At 42.5% G+C, this 11,084-nt stretch overlaps 2 pseudogenes; one reads left to right on the forward strand and one right to left on the reverse strand.

Annotated features, from left to right (window-relative positions):
- The first annotated feature begins 3,797 nt into the window (after window positions 1–3,797).
- LOC121171117 lies at window positions 3,798–4,348 on the forward strand (annotated as a pseudogene).
- A 4,333-nt stretch (window positions 4,349–8,681) lies between these two features.
- On the reverse strand, window positions 8,682–10,117 carry LOC121171329 (annotated as a pseudogene).
- Between the last annotated feature and the right edge of the window lie 967 nt (window positions 10,118–11,084).

The raw sequence follows: 11,084 nt of genomic DNA on the forward strand, positions 1-11,084 counted from the left end.
GTTTAAACCATATTAAATAAAATTAAATATTCAAGATGCCAGCTGTACTTGCCCTATTTGCAGGGCTCACATGGGGCTAGTAGATACCGTGTGAGAGAGGGGAGATGTGTGTCCATTATTTCAGAAAGTTCACAGGCAGTCTTGTGTTTTTCTGTCTTCTGGGCAATGGGAAAGAGAATCAGGGGCTGCAAGCTTTCCATGAGAGTCTGGTGTGGGCAGGTGCACATCGCTTCTCCCAACTGGTCAATAGAAATAAGTCTAGCTTCCAGAACAGCCTTGGGTACTAATACAAGATCGTATGTCACTGGCAAGAAAGTCTTTCATCCTTTGAAGTCTGTTCCTTCATCTATGGATTTATTCCATCCAGATTATCAGTCCTTAATCTCTTGGCTTATTGGAGAGAACATCATAAATCTAACCTGACTTCAGCTGGCCCTGATGTTGATACTACAGAGGATCAAGGGAGGCACTCTGGCCCTTGGTGTGCAAGGCACTAACTGACTGACATGTAAATGCTCTAATGTTGAAGGCACCGGAGTTGCATGGAGCTCTCTGTGTACCAGTTGCCACTGAGCTGCTGACAACTTTTGAAAATGACTGGGGAAGTATTCGGGTCTACTGGTAGCACAACCCTCCCTGGGCTGCCTCTCAGAGCCCATGTTTCTTCAATTGTCCCCTTGTGGTCTTCTGTTTGTCTGAAGGATTCCCGCCCTGCACCCTCACTGCTGCAATGTTTCTGCCTATGGTTCCTTGTTACTCTAGACTTTTATATGAGGTGACTTCAGAGAGGTCACTGAAATGGAATTGACTCAATTTGCTGCGAAAAGTTTTTGAAATCTGTGCATACAAGGGATCTTCAAAGACTTTATGGAAATATACATTATGAAAAAATCATGAATGGATTTTAAGTTTCTAGCACCAAAGTAAGCATATTTGAAAGTCCATTTCCCATGAACTTTTGAAAAGTTTGATGTAAGTAGCTATCTTACGGTTTGGGCTACTCAGGTTCATCACTGCACAAATACTACAAATAAAGCGCCAAACACTAATAACATGTAAAATGAGTAAAAACCTATAAAGATGATATTTAACATGCTGTGATCAACATGAATATGGATACCAAGGAAGAATAGGAACAGATGTTACCTGAATGAAAAACTTACAAATTCTAAATAAGTGTTTCCTGTCTCCTGCAAGGAGACTACGTAATTTCCAGCCCGTCTAACTTAGTTGAGTTCCTTCTTTGGGGCCCCTGTGTTCTGAGGTGCTTTGGGAGGAAGAGATGAGTGGGTATTCCCACCAAAAGCAGAAATTTGAAAACAACAAAAGCTGTGGGTTTCTAGCCAGAGATTGGTCAGCAATGAAGAAACTTTGACTACAGGTTCATGTTTTCAAAAAAGGAAACATTAGTTAATTGTAATAAAAGTCCAGAGAAATCAATTTCGGAGAGGAATTGTACTTATCAAATGGACCATTAACAGATTAAAGAATTCTCTGATAAGCTATAGGAGGTGAGTGCTGTGCGTAGCCATTGGAGGAAATCACCATGGTGACCATCGTGGCAGTGGTAATAATTTTTTTTTTTTGCATGAAGAAATTATAAGTGAGGTGATGAAGACAATTTGCTCTGAGGTCAGACAAGTGAGTTGAGTCTTTGCCTGATCACTTACCATTGTGGTATTGGGTAAGAATTTTAACCTCTCTAAACCTCAGCTTCCTCAATTGAAAAGAGGAAAAAATAATAGTAGCTCTCTCGGGGGGGGAGGGGGAGGTTTCTGTGAATCTAAAATGAGGGCATCATTTTAAAGTGCTTAACATGCATAGCAAACACTCAATTAATGTCAGTTATCATTTTTATTACCCATAATCCCACTACTTAGAGTTCCTGCCATTAGCATTTTGATATATGAGGGTCCTAATTATCTTAATATTTATTATCAGATTACCATGATTACAAACTTGTTGGAAAATAGAAGCATGAAAGTATTCACATATTAATTGACCAAGTACTCAGTCTACTCCTAGATATCCTCTCCCGCTTTTGCTCCCGTCCAGCCCTCCACACAGATTCAACGTTTAAGTGCAAACACAAAGTAAACTAAAATGTGAGACTGCGAGTCTTTCAAAGCATGCAGGAGTTCACATCAGTGATGTTGGGAGACTCACGTCTAAGAAACGAGGGTCAAACTGAGACCGGTACACAACTCGCGAATGGAGAATCAGCTGTGCTCTAGACTGATTTACGGGCAGCCACATGGCACAGCTGGTTTAGAGTCTACCGTGTCATTTGCATCCTTATTGGAGCACTGATTTGAGTCTGACTGCTCTGCTTCTGCTCTGGCTCCCTGCAAATGCAACTGGAAAAGTTGTGGAGCTGACCGCTGCTACCCACATGGGAAACCCAGAGAGAATTTCAGGATGTTGCTTTCCGCTTAGTCCAGTGCAACTGCTGCAGCCACTGGGGATGTACGGAGGATGGAAGATCTGTCTCTTGGTTTTTCCCTCTTGCTCTTTAAATCCATCTTTCAAATAAATAAATAAATTTTTATCAGGAAGAATGAGTTTAGTTTTGAAGGCATAAGGGAAATCTTTTTGAGAACTCATAAAGCTCTCTCATGTTTCTGCAAAAGAGGACCTCTATCATGAAAGGTAGTTGTGCCAGATGTTTTTCCCAGATAGAGTCCATTTCTTTCCAGCCATTGCATGTTGCTAGGTCAGAAACTTTCGAAATGTGAATATTAGGGAAGATGCTCTAATTTTATAAACAATAATCCTTGAAATATTGCTTTCAAAAACTTTGAGGTCTACAGTGATGCCTTAAATAACAGAAGATTATTGATGCTGCAGAAACATAATTTACTTATAAAAATGTCAGATCTCTTGAATTTTTGCAAACTTCAGTGGGGTTTTGGTAGTAGGACTCTGTTTCTGATAGCACATCCCATTAAGAAGCAGGTGATGGTTGATCATATTCCTCCCTTGCAAATCAGTATTTTCTTAAAATTTGAAGGGAGACCCAGGAAACTTTGCTTACAAAGAGTCTCAGATTTTGACGGGTTAGGAGACTCCTTTTTTCAAGCTTTAATTATTTATTTTAAAGGCAGAGTTGGAGTGACATGGAGAGAGAGAGATAGAAATGCCTTCGATCCTCCGGTTCACTAGCTCACTCCCCCAAATGGCCTCAATGGCCAAGCCTGGGCCAAGCTGAAGGCTGGAGCTGGGAGCTCCTTTCAGGTTATCCATGTGCATGTGGTAGCCCAAGCATTTGGACCATCCTCTGCTGCTTTTCCCAGGCTAATGAAGGTCTGGATAGGAAATGGAGTAATGGGACTCAAATCATCACCCATATGGGACGCCAACATAGTAGGCAGGCAACCCACAGCTCCAACCCCAAGAAACTGTTTTAATTACTCTATTTCAATATCTGAAAATAACGATTTTCTAAACTTTAAGTGGAGTGAGTTTTAATTCAATTAAATACATATGGAGAATTTGGCTTTTTGCTGACTCCCACAGGGCATGAAGGAAAACTATGGCTATAGCTTCTGGGTTTTAGCCAGACGAAGGGACTATCCAGAGCATGAGGAGAGGATGTGATGGTCTAAAATGATGATGTCAGTGCATGTAGGCAGAGTTCCCCAAAATATCACCTACAGTAGCTGTTAGTAATGAGTCCGTGACATGGGGAGGTGTGTGTGTGGGCCCATAAAAATCCACATTCCTCAAGGTCACGATGTAGGGAGAGAGTGCAAGTAAGACCAGCTTTCCCAGGTGGTTGCTGAACATGGTAGAGAGACATGGTGCCGCATGGCCATGGGCATCTGAGCCATGTTGGTCCAGAAGGTGCTGCTGGGTGGAAGGTGGTGGGTGTGCACTGAGAGGGCAGCAGCATATCTGGCAATTTCCACAGAAAGAAATTCAAGTCCCTGGCCTTCCTTCTGAAGTGATGAACACCATTCCCTCCTGGGACCCCTACCACTTTCACATTCCCAGTCTCAGATTTTGACAAATTGTGTGAGGTATGTTGCTGCATAAGACCTGACGGGGCCAGGCTGTCCTGATTGTCTCAAGATGTTTGATGGAATCCTGCCAGCCAACAACAAGAAACAGCAGTGAACGGTTTCTGCAGTACTCCAGGCTGTTTGTCTAAAAGCCTGTGAGGAAGTTAACCTACCTGGGATGCTCATCAAGTTGGCTGGAAGAACCAGGCGGTGACAGCCAAACTGGAGGAAAAGAAGACCAAGATTCATTGCCAAAAGAAAAAGTAACTCACAAGGCCATGGAAACAGTTAAAAAAAAAAATGATGAATTTGCATAGATCCTCAAGATTCATGGACTCATGGTCTGAGACCAATAAACATTTTATTCTTCATGCTTCATCTGGCCTGTCCTAACTCCATCACCGCCATGGGGAGCCCGGGACACAGACAACTGGGGGCACAAGAGGACCTCCATCACTGCTACTGTTGGAGGTCTTTCTGCCAGGCGTAGCCCTTGAAGACTGTGGAGACATGGTGGGTCTATGGCCTGTTCATCATTTTAGAAAAAGTTTGCAGGGCTGAGCTGGAATACTTATCGAAGGGAAGCCTCCCCACTGTAAGTGGGCATGGCCTGTGGCTCAGCTTGCCACCTGGTCCCCTACACTCTATAGCTATTGAAAAGGTGTTGGGGCGCTGTGAGCCTGCTATTGTACAAAGGATATTAATAGCTGCACAAAGTGGACAAATGGGCAGCCAGCAGATCCCAGACACTGGTATTGTGACTTCCTATGTCTTGTGATCAGGAATAATTTTAAAAGAAAAAAGAAAAAGAAATAGAGACTGGAGAAAATGGAGGTTAGAGCCTCTTCCACATTCTCATTTGAAGCCAGACTGGTCTCCTGGTTATAAAGAACTGACCTTGTCCAGGGATCGCCTCGTCGGTCAGTGCCCTCTCAACATCTGTGTGGTGAACTGCCATGGTCATGAGCAGTAGTTGCCTTGCTGAGCACACTTGAAGGAGCTAACTGTAATGGGAATCACAACTGAGAATGAGGGCTATTTGCTTGAGGCAAAAGGTGAAGCCATTTATTAACAGGCTACCTACCCCAACATACATGTTTCTGAGATTAAAAATCATTTACAGGTGAAGCTCCTGGCTGGCCCGTGTCATGAAGTTCTCAGTAGGGTACAGTGGAAGCCATCAGTCAGATGACATGACTCATTTCTGCAGAAGTGCTAGAAGGTCCGTTCTCCTTATTATAAAGTAACTGAACAATATATCTACTCTAAAATAAAATTTTCTGTCTTCTGGACAATAGGATCTCATGGATCTCACGGCTGTAGGTGGAAAATGCATTGCTATCCAGGAGGATCTTCCATGAGAATTTATTTCTCTTTTTTTCATTTTATTCTATCTGCCTTTTCTCTTTTCCACTGTAATAGCAAGAGTTAAAGGGATCCAGTTTGTGTTGCCAACACTTCACTGTTTACCTGTTTAATCTTCAGTACAAATGCATTCCACCTGCAGATGAGCACAGCTCCACCTGGCTTGGTTGAATTAAAGAAGGCAGAGAGGAGCTGAGAGACAAGACAAGCATACGATTAAAAGCCAACGTAAGAGCACGTGAGCAAGTGTTCAATGATGTGAAAAGTTCATATGAGCAGAGTTGTGCCAGAAGGCTTTGTAAAGGAGAGAACTGAGCGTTGTTTAGGAGTCTGGTGATAATCACTAAGTCTGAAGAACAGGCTGAGTGGGTGGTGAGGAGAATGAGGGCTCCAGAGGGTGGATGACGTTCAAAGAGGAGGTATCAAACATTTCCTAGGAAGACAGTGTGATGTAGAGTACAGCGCATGGGGTTACCATCCATTTGATAAATACTGAGAACTGACTGGCTGCAGATGTTGCTCTAGGATCCACACACAGAGCAGTGAACCAAGGTCCCTTTCACGTGCTGGGATAAGGAGCCTGTCTGTGCACATTACCATCTTGTTCTCATGGCACTTCCTCTTCAAGTCTCAGACTCCTGTCTATACTATTCAATTATACTGATTCCTGCATGGTCCTACTAGGAGTAGATTGTGCCAGATAACCGAACAATTTAGTAAGCTGTACATTTGATACCAGTTTTAGCTACCATGTCAACTAGTGGAGTGTCAAAATGTATAATTTTTAGTTTGAATGTTGGCCTTTTAAAATATACATTCTTGGAACCAAGAAAGTTGTTTTCCTGGTGATGAAATCTAAGGATGCCGACACTGCGTTATCTGGGATCAATCTCTACCCGAGAGCTATAACCAGGGATACAGCCTTGGCCTGCAAAGCGGTAAAGGAGAGGAAATGGGTGGTCCAATATGCGGCACAAGATGATGAGTGAAACATCACAGGAGGTAACTGTACCAGTAAATGTATGTGCTATGCTGACTCAAGGGAAAGGCATCACTCAAGTTCAAGTGCTGTGCTCCTGGGTGATGCTGCAGACATTTTTCAGAAAGTTCATTATTAACAGTGCAATATTTTCTGAGGCCCACGGTGTTCAGATTCACCACAAATACTATATTTCTTCTTTAGTGCTCAGGCTCAAAAAGGATAGCTTTTTCTCCCTTGCTGTATTTAGAAAGTTTCTGTGTGGCTTATTGGTTGTAGTGACCTAAATGGCTTCATCAAGCCACAATTAAGTCTTTGGGACTGAACCTCGTGCCTCCATAGGAGGTAATTATAAAAGCTGGATTAATTTGCCATTAAATTATGTATGTATGCATAAATATTTCAGAAGCAATTAAACCTCAGGTATTTCTTAAGGCGTGGGTAAATCAATTTGCATTGTGTGCCGCTCGTTCATTTCCAAGGAAATGTTTGACAGGAAACAGAAATCTTCATCAAAAGGCAAAAAAATACCGTAAGAACCCTTCTCTCTGTTAATTTTCTTTGCTCTCTAAACATGTGAAGTAATTTTGTGTGTTATTGTAATTCTTTCCAACTGCCAGACATAATAAATCCAAAGACATTGAGAGTTCTCTCTTGTCAATACCAGGAAGTCAATCTTCTGCCTATTCTGGTATAATTTAGCGCAGCGAGAATCAACTGATTTCACAGATATTAACTTTATCAAATACACAAACAGAAGTGTTACAGGGAAAATAATTTCTCAGTGAACAGCACAGATAACTTAGCAATCAGGAAATGCAATCTCCTTTTGGTCTCAAAACTTACACAAAGGCAGGCACTCGCTTGGAATCCACCCTCCTTCTCCCCGACAAAGCCGTGATTTACAGAAATGAAACCTGCGGGATACATGTTATGCAAACGCTCTAGGGAAGTGAATCATAGCACTTCCAGACTCAAATTGATGGAGCTGCAGTGAAAATAGTTATTAAATTTGTGGTGAAGGGGAAAATGCAAGAGGTAACACTTTTAACTGGGTCTCATACATAAAGCCAATCTGGATGCCATTGTATCTTCTGCCCCCTCTTGTCCCATTGCATTTTTCCAGCTTTTGTTTTATTTATTTATTTTTTAAAAATTTCTTCCAGAAATATTTTAATAAAAATTGGCTGTTTCCAAGAAATACCCACTACATGCCCATCAACAAGGGAACTTTAACAAAATGGAAAATTTACCAGATGGCTATGATTTCAGAAAAAAAAGTTATAGACACTTGAATGAATCAGCAAAGTTCAACACTAAAGTCACATTCCTTCTTATGGGCTATGATTAAGAATCTGGTTAAATATCAAAATGGAACTTAATACAGATGCAGAACTACTTATGCCAAAGACTCTATAGAAACATTTGTCCCCAAAGGCGTTCCAGTTTGAGACTGTTCTAGAATAAGGCATAACAAATGTTAACAGAAGACATACATGGTGATGACAAAAAGGATCCCATAATTCCCACTTACTCTGACCTGGTACAAACCAATCCGGTGGTTTTTTTTTTTTTAATATGTTTTTTTGTATGTGTTTTTAATTTTTGCTTAAACAATCGTCAAGACTTCAATCAAAGAGAAGGCACAGCAGTTTTTCTCTGATTTTTTTGTTATTTGGATTTTAAGACTACTTTTTTTTTTTACAAATACAAACTAAACATGAAAAAATTCTACTTAAAAAAAAAGTTCAAGAAAAAAATCTATCTCACAATTTAAGTTTCAGTGGTAGAAACTGTTTCAGAATCGGTTGGTCATCACATACCAAAACAAAGTTACTATTAACACCTTTTATTCAGTTATTAGCCATACTAGCAAAAATCAAATTTGTCAAATTTTCCAGTGGCAATTTTTGTACACGAGAAGGTTATGAATCTCAAAGAAGAAACAATTTGGATTTTTCCTGCCTTCATAATGTTTAACAAATCCTGGATCTCAGGTTTTTGAAAACATGTAGAAAATGAGAAATATTCCAATGAATAAAACATGCCAAATATCAGTAACAAGAAAAACACATTCCTTTGGGGAAATGGCTATTTTTCAAAAAGTCCACCCTGTGTACGCAAAGTATAAGCAAGGAAATGCAGTCTTTTTTCTTCCTTATAAATCCAAAACTTAATGGGAGCACACACCATTAACGCAAAAGTCAAGTTGTACAAACTTCAGCAGTTTAGAACAGACTAGGTCATTCTCCAAGGCTTGAAAGGCTGGTTGAAGAAATTCTCTATTCTGCAGGAGCTAAGGGTTTTATGCTGCATGGCGATCAGTGGAGGGCAATTCACTGCCTTGGAGCAATGCCCCTGCCACTCTAAAGCAAGGTTTTGTAGCATGCCTCCCCGCGCAGGGCCTGTCATTCCACTGCCCAGCCCACCTCAAGCCCTCCAGGTAGCCGCAGGTGGTTATCGCGATGGTCTCCTTCCCTAGCAGCTCCAGTCTTCTCTTCCAGGTTCCGTTGTACTTCACCCCTGAACATGATGTGCCTGTGACTAAGGACCTTCAGAACAGGCTCAGGATTATCAAACATAACAAAACCAAGATTAGGTAGCTTGCCACAGCTGTTAATGTGCAACTCCACCACATTCCCATAAATTTGAAAGAAATCTTTCAGTTCGGACTTCTCCACCTCACGAGGCAGGTTGCCAATGAAGAGCTGGTGACTGTCAGGGTGCCACACAATTCTTCGGGGTTCAACATCACCTTACTCATCTGCTTCCCGAATTGGTCTGGGTCCCCCCTGGGCAGGAACGTTTATTCGTTGCTCTCACACTCTTGATCCCTCTGAGGCCTCTGCGGTGGAATCTGAGATTCAGGCTTAGACTCTAGACAGGCTTGTGAAGCTGGAAATTGAACAACATGAGGTGGTATCCCAGTAACTGGAACAGCTCTACTGGCTGGAAGGTTCTTTCTGGTCACAGATGCCAAAGAGAATGTCCTCGGTGGGTTATGTCTGCAGGTGCCGGGGAAGAACTCTTCTGTGCATCTTCAGGAGGAGTTTCCTCTAATACTGGCTCAGACTTTTTCTGTTGGATTTCAGAGGTAGGTTCTTGCTCTGGTTCTGGCTCAGGATCGGGCTCCGCTTCATGAACAGGCTCCTCTGGATGGTCTTGCAAGTCTTGCTGACAGTCTGATCATAGAAGGTTCCTGAATCATCATGTACCACCTCAGGTGTCTGCTGTCTTTCCTCTGGCTCCTCTACCTCTTCCTCAGATTCCTCCCGAGGCTCAGTAGCAAAGCCACCATAGACCTCATCCTCGATTCTGAAGATACCATTGGGAACATAAAACTTCTTTGCAACAGACCCCTCAGGGGTTAGGACGACCGTCGGCATGAATCTCCGTAGAGCCTGGTTGTTGTTGCTGGAGAGCAGCCCCATCACCTGCACCAACACACCATCATTCAGAGTAGCATGAGCGTCGATGTGGCCAATCTTGATGTGGCGGTTGGTGAAGTTCTGTGACATCGCTTTCCTATGGATTTCTTTCTGTCCATAGACCGTGTCTGCTGGCTTTCCATTGGAATCCAGCCCCACATGGACATAAGAAGGGTTCTTCCTATAAAATCTGTGCAGCGTGTTCGGGGCCTGGCTCCGCTGTGTGTAGCACTGCCTCACAAACTTCCGCCCGACCAGCAGGTGACCTGGCTTCTCCATAACCATTGCTTTGGTCAATTCAACCTCCAGGAGCAAAAACCTCGAACCGGCGCGGCTGACGGGGAGAGGAAGGAGCTTTGCTCCACCGCATGAAGGAAAGCAGAAAATGCTCACGCAACTGCGTTCAAACGCTTTTGTTTTAACCTACGACGTTCTTCCATCATGCTAATCGGGATTGTAAGCCCTTTCCTTTCATCCCAGTGCTTTGGGTTCAAAACTGGTTTGAAAACATTTTTAGTGGACAAACAGAATTATATAAATGATAGATGGTAGGATATGATGTTTTGAAATATCTTTGTTGTGGAATGGCTAATTGGGCTAATTAGCATCTGTATTAATTCACACACTTACCTTTGGAATTTTCTACACAGTATATCGTTACCAACCTTAGTCACATGATAACAGATCTCTTGAACTTGTTCCTCTTGTTTATCCGAAATTGCGCATACTTGAAGCAAGGGTTCCTCAATCTTCAAGCCCCACTCCGGGTTACCAGAGAGGTAACCACCGTTTTATTCTTTGCTGCTACCAGTTCCCCTTTTAGATGCCACATAGAAGTGAACTCAGGTGGCACTTTTGTTTTTATTTATATATAAATATATATTAAAGATTTATTTATTTTTATTACAAAGTTAGATATACAGAGAGGAGGAGAGACAGAGCCTCTGTCCGATGATTCACTCCCCAAGTGAGCGCAACGGCCGGTGCTGTGCCAATGCGAAGCCAGGAGCCAGGAACCTCCAGGTCTCCCACAAGGGTGCAGGGTCCCAAGGCTTTTGGGCTGTCCTCGACTGTTTCCCCAGGCCACAAGCAGGGAGCTGGGTGGAAAGTTGAGCAGCTGGGATTAGAATTGGCACCCATATGGAATCCCGGTGCGTTCAAGGCAAGGACCTTAGCTGCTAGGCCACTGTGTTGGGCCCCATTCATTTGTTTACTGATGGACACTTAGGTTGATTTTTCAGTTCTTTTTTCTTATCCATGAGGTCACCAAAGCCAGCCCTCATTTAAAGCCACCCTGATTTAATCTAATTC

This window comes from Ochotona curzoniae, unplaced genomic scaffold, assembly GCF_017591425.1.
Source record: "Ochotona curzoniae isolate NIBS_2020 unplaced genomic scaffold, NIBS_Ocur_1.0 scaffold_2587, whole genome shotgun sequence".
NCBI lineage: Eukaryota > Metazoa > Chordata > Mammalia > Lagomorpha > Ochotonidae > Ochotona > Ochotona curzoniae.